Raw genomic sequence first — 6,267 nt, forward strand, 5'->3', positions numbered from 1 at the left:
ACCAGAGAAGTACGACGGCAAGTCGCATCCGTCGGAGTTCCTCAGCATCTACACCATCGCAGTGCATGCTACCGGGGGGCGGGACGACAAGATCCTTGCCAACTACTTCCCGCTGGTGCTCAAGCCCAATGTCAGGTCCTGGCTCATGCACTTGCCGGACAACTCGATATTCTCCTGGGCAGACCTATGCCATCAGTTTGTCGGCGCCTTTACAGGCGGCTACAAGCCTCATGGCCAAGAAAGCGACCTTCATCTGCTCGCCCAGAAGGAAGGAGAGCCCCTGCGCAAGTACATTCAGAGATTCAGCCGTGTACAACACAACATCCCAGATGTCCACCCTGCCGCGGTCATCAGCGCGTTCCATCAGAACGTGCGTAACCGCAGGATGCGGGAGGAGATGGCGATGTGCAAGATCAGAGACGTCAGTGAGCTATATGCCCTGGCCGACAAGTGTGCACGTGCTGAGGAAGGGAGGAAACTCCCCGGAGAGAATACAGGAGCAGGAGGATCTGACAGCAAGGATGCTGCCCCGGCAAAGAGAAACCGGCGGCGGAACAACAGGAAGAAGAAAGGCAAAGATGTGCTAGTCGTTGAGTAGTCCGGCAATGAAGGTGGCGCCAAAAACGCTGTGGCGGTCGCCGACAAGCAGGACGGCACCGACAAGCAGTACTGCAAGATCCACCGCACCAAGGGCCATGACCTCCAGAGCTGCAAGAAGGTCGAGCAGCTTGTCGAGTAGCAAAAGGCTGAATACGAGCGACGCGACAAGGAGAAGGCCCAAGAAGGTACTGGAGGATCCGGCAAGAAACGCCCCGGCCGAGGAGGATGCCGCGGCAAGGCCAAACAGCGGCAAGGAGACAGACCTCCCCGCGGCCGCGACAAGGATGAAGATGACTACGACGATGAAGATATGGATGATGACGAGACCGGTGAGCAGGAGTTCCAGAAAGCCACAGAGGTCCTGTGCGTTGACAGTGGTGCTTCTCTACATACTTCACACCGCCAGCTCAAGCAGTGGGTGCGGGAAGTCAATGCAGCAGAACCACCCGTCGAGTCACGCAAGCCTCTGAAATGGTCCAGCACGCCTATCATCTTTGATATTGAGGACCACCCTGATCGCATAACTGCGGTCGGGTGCTTGCCGATGTTGGTTTCACCAACTATCCGCAATCTCAAGGTCACTAATATGCTAGTTGACGGCGGGGCCGGCTTGAACCTGATCTCCTCCGCGGTACTCCAGAAACTCCAGATCCCTGATAGCGAGCTCGAAGAGAACGACACATTCCAAGGAATCAATCCGGGAAGGAGCAAGCCGAAGGGAAAGATCACGTTGCCGATGACATTTGGCAGCGAGTTGAACTTCAGGACTGAGAAGGTCACTTTTGACGTTGCTAACTTTCCATTGCCTTACAATGGGATACTCGGCCGTCCAGCACTCGCCAAATTCATGGCAGCCTCTCACTACGCATACAATATGCTGAAGATGCCAGGCCCGATAAGTGTCATCTCTGTCCCTGACGACAAGAAGGATGCTCTTATCTGAACCGACAAGATCTACCGGGAAGCAGCAGCCGCAACAGATCGCAAGTCGCTTGCCGCTGAAGCTCCCGGGGGGAAGAAGAAGACCAAGTCCGGCAAGAGCTCTGATGCCCACTTCGGCAAGCGCACCTCTTTGGAGTGCTGCGCTATCGTCGAGGACGCACCATCGAGCTCCACCAGCAAGCGTGAGAAGACAATGACAGCTCCACCAGAGACCAAGAAGGTGTCCGCCAAGGAGGACGGCACTGGTGGTACCTTCACCATCAGTGCCACTCTCGACCCTAAATAGGAAAGCGCGCTCGTTGCTTTCCTGCGGGCGAATGTCGACGTGTTTGCGTGGCAACCGTCTGACATCCTCGGTGTTCCCAGGAAAGTAATCGAGCACCATCTTGCCGTCTGTCCTCATGAGCGGCCCGTCAATCAGAAGGTAAGGAAACAAGCAGTGGAGCGCCAAGAATTCATCGCAGAAGAAATCAAGAAGTTGGAAGCAGCAGGCCTTGTCAGAGGAGTGCTCCATCCTACGTGGTTGGCCAATCCTGTAGTCGTGTGCAAGGCAAATGGGAAATGGAGGCTTTGTATCGACTTTATCGATGTCAATAAAGCTTGTCCCAAAGACCCATTTCCCTTACCGCGCATTGACCAGATTGTTGACTCCACGACTGGATGTGACTTTCTTTCATTTCTTGACGCATATTCAGGATATCATCAGATCTTCATGGCAGAAGAGGATGAGGAGAAGACTGCATTCATCACTCCATGTGGCACATACTATTTCATACGGATACCTTTCGGTTTAAAGAATGCTGGTTCAACATTTGCAAGGGTAGTCCATGACGCTTTTGAGCCACAAATGCACAGAAATGTGGAAGCCTACATGGATGACATAGTGGTCAAGAGCAAGGACAAGGCAACTCTGATTCAGGATTTGGACGAAACCTTTGCAAATCTGCGCAAGATCAACCTCAAGCTTAACCCCGAGAAGTGTGTGTTTGGAGTCCCCTCCGGCAAGCTTCTCGGGTTCTTTGTGTCTCAGCGGGGAATTGAAGCCAATCCTGACAAGATCAAGGCCATTGAGCAAATTGAAGCACCAAAGCGCGTCAAGGATGTACGAAGACTTGCCGGTTGCGTGGCTACTCTCAGCAGGTTTATCTCTAGGTCTGCTGAGCGCGCCCTGTCGTTTTTCAAAATATTGAAAAAGGCAGGTCCAATGAAATGGACTCCGGAAGCGGAGGCTGCGCTGCAGGACTTAAAGAGATACCTGTCCTCCACTCCAACACTTGTCGCACCTAAGCCACAAGAGAAGTTGCTGCTATATATAGCGGTAACCAATCAAGTGGTTAGTGCTGCGCTAGTGGCGGAGAGGGAGGCGGATGATGAGCCAGCAACCACAGCAGATGCATCCAGCGACAAGCAGGGGACTTCACCGACAAGCTCTGGTCCCGACAAAGATGGGTCTGCGCAGGCGTGTGAAGAGATACAGAAGAGAATGGTGCAGCGCCCAGTTTACTTTGTCAGTTCCCTTCTGCAGGGGGCTAGGTCAAGGTATTCTGGTGTGCAGAAATTGCTTTTCGGCCTCCTCATGGCCTCGAGAAAGCTGCGCCATTACTTCCAAGCACATGAGATCACAGTTGTCACTCGTTTTCCGCTGAAGAGGATACTGCAGAATCCACAAGCAACAGGCAGGATTGTCGAGTGGGCACTGGAACTGTCAAGCTTTGGCCTCAAGTTTGAGAGCACTTCAACTATCCAGAGCAGCGTATTGGCAGAATTCATAGCAGAGTGGAGGCCAACACTAGATGAAGAAATTCCAGAAATGAGCATCCCTGTCAAGGAAGCAAGCAAAGAGTGGCTGATGTACTTTGATGGTGCCTTCTCACTGCAAGGCGCCGGTGCAGGCGTGCTACTTGTTGCGCCCACCTGAGAGCACCTCAAGTACGTAGTCCAGATGCACTTTCCCAAGGAACAAGCAACAAACAATACCGCAGAGTATGATGGTTTGCTTGCCGGTCTCAGGATCGCAGCAGACCTTGGGATCAAGAAGCTCATTGTCAGGGGTGACTCACAGCTTGTCGTCCGCCAAGTGAACAAGAATTATCAGAGTCCGTTGATGGAAGCTTACGTCGATGAAGTGAGAAAGTTAAAAGAGCACTTTGACGGCCTACAGATGGAACATGTTCCAAGAGCTCAGAACGACATCGCCGATGGCCTGTCGAAGTGCGCCGCACTTAAGTTACCTGTGGAACCAGGGATCTTTGTGCTCAAACTGACTCAACCGTCTGTAACGCTATCAACTGCACAGAGCAAGAAGAGGAAGTTGATTTCTGGTGATTATTTTCCGGCAGAGCTCCCCGAAGACGCCGCCAAGAAGGTCCCCAAGATCAACACCAAGAGTGCTGAGAAGCAGTCTGCTCCGGCAAGCCCTAGGGTTTGTTCCGTTGAAGCAGACGCTCCCGACAAGTTTTGCTCCGGCAAGCTTGCCGGGGAACATCAAGCTCCGGCTGAGCCGCTGGTTCTCGCCGTAGAAGCGGATGTTCCCGCAGCAGCATATGTGCCTTTAATCCTTGTTGTCAAACTGCAAGCTCCAGCATGGGCACAGCAGATTGTCCGTTTCCTTCAGACAGGAGAACTTCTCGAAGAGCAAGAAGAAGCGGAAAGAGTAGCCCGGCAGTCAAATATGTACCAGTTTGTTGACAACACACTGTACAGAAGAAGACTCAACGGTGTGAAATTGAAGTGTATTCACCGGGAAGATGGACAAAAGCTGTTTGCAGAGATACATGGAGGCATATGTGGTCACCACATTGGCGCAAGAGCACTTGCCGGCAAGGCATTCCGGCAAGGTTTCTTTTGGCCGACAGCCCTCCAGGATGCAACTGCACAAGTAACCAAGTGTGAAGCGTGCCAGTTCCATTCCAAGCAGATACACCAGCCAGCTCAAGCTCTCCAGACGATCCCTTTATCCTGGCCATTTTCGGTCTGGGGGCTCGACATCCTAGGCCCCTTTCCCCGAGCTGTCGGGGGCTTTGAGTACTTGTACGTTGCAATCAACAAGTTCACAAAGTGGCCGGAAGTGGAAGCAGTGACGAAGGTGACAGCACAGTCAGCAGTCAAGTTCTTCAGGTCGATTGTTTGCCGCTTCGGGATCCCTAACAGGATCATCACCGATAACGGCACGCAATTCACGAGCCGCACCTTCATGCAGTACGTCCAAGATCTTGGCGCCAAGGTCTGCTTCGCTTCTGTTGCTCATCCGAGAAGCAACGGTCAAGCGGAGAGGGAAAATGCTGAAGTGCTGCGCGGGCTCAAGACCAGAAGTTTTGACAGGCTGCGCAAGTGCGGAAAGAACTGGATTGAGGAGCTGCCGGTGGTTCTTTGGTCGATCAGGACGACGCCAAATCGAGCCACTGGCCAGACACCTTTCGCTCTAGTCTATGGAGCAGAGGCAGTTCTCCCCACGGAACTCGTATACGGGTCACCTCGAGTGCTTGCTTATGATGAGCTTGAGCAAGAGCAGCTGAGGCAAGATGACGCGCTGCTCCTTGAGGAGGACCGTCTTCAGGCCGCTGTACGAGCTGCTCGATACCAGCAAGTTTTGCGCCGCTACCATAGCCGCAAAGTTAGTGCCAGAAGTCTCGAGGAAGGCGACCTTGTTCTTCGGCGCGTTCAGTCCGCCAAGAATTCCAACAAGTTGACGCCGAAGTGGGAAGGCCCTTACCGGGTGAAACGAGTCACTAGGCCTAGCGCTGTCCGCCTTGAGACCGAACATGGCACTCCGGTGAGCAACTCTTGGAACATTGAGCATCTTCGTAAGTTTTACCCGTAAGGCGCGGTTGCCGAAACCTGTTCCGGCAACCACCTTTTGTACGAGTCTTGCCGCTGTTGCATGTAATCCTTTGTACAAAGCCGGGCGCAGACCCCGTGCATAAGTAAAGCTCATGTGCTCCGCACATCTTGTCAATTTCATGCTTTCTATTTTTTGCATGTGTTATCTGACACTTTGTGCAGCACCTATCCCTGGTAAGCAATAACGAGCCGTAAGGCTCCATATCTTTATTTTCTCTTCTTTCTTTTTCTCAAAGAAAGGAAGGTTCCCTCGCCCACAAGTTTGCCGGGGGGAAAGGAGAAGATAATGGTGTGGACCAGGCGTCGTTCAAGAAAGTTTCGCCTTACCGGGACGCAAACAACAGAAAAGCTAAGTTGCCAAAGTTTGAGCAATCAGTTTTAAAATTTTTAAGTTATCTTCCTCGAACGACCGTGCTTTGTATGGAAAACCTATGCGCGGGGGAACCAACTCGTAGATAGTTGCCCCTTACTTTGTTTCGAGTCCGCTCAACAACTTAAGTGAGCTGCGACTAGTTGCGACAAGGTTTCTTGTCGGTAGCGGCACCGCCAGCAGGCTGCTGACGTCCCGCACTCAGCGCTCGCGGCTAAGGCGCCTGCACCGGCAAGTTCCCTAAAAGCATAGGGCAAAAACATACAAAGGAAGGAATCAAGTAAAGGAAATAACATAGCAATCGATACCCAAAAAAAAGTTATATTACAAGATAGCTTGTCGCAGCTCTAATAGATTGTTCTCGTAACATGACCAGCAGCGACAAGAAAAGGAGAAAACGGGCGGCCTAATCTATGCGATCGCCCTCAACCCTCTTGATCTCGCTCACCTTGTCCACAATGGGTGCGACAAGGGTCTTGAGCGCTTCCAGATCAGCATCCGGCGGCAGGGTCTTG

This window comes from Triticum dicoccoides, chromosome 3B (assembly GCF_002162155.2).
Source record: "Triticum dicoccoides isolate Atlit2015 ecotype Zavitan chromosome 3B, WEW_v2.0, whole genome shotgun sequence".
NCBI classification, from domain to species: Eukaryota; Viridiplantae; Streptophyta; class Magnoliopsida; order Poales; family Poaceae; genus Triticum; species Triticum dicoccoides.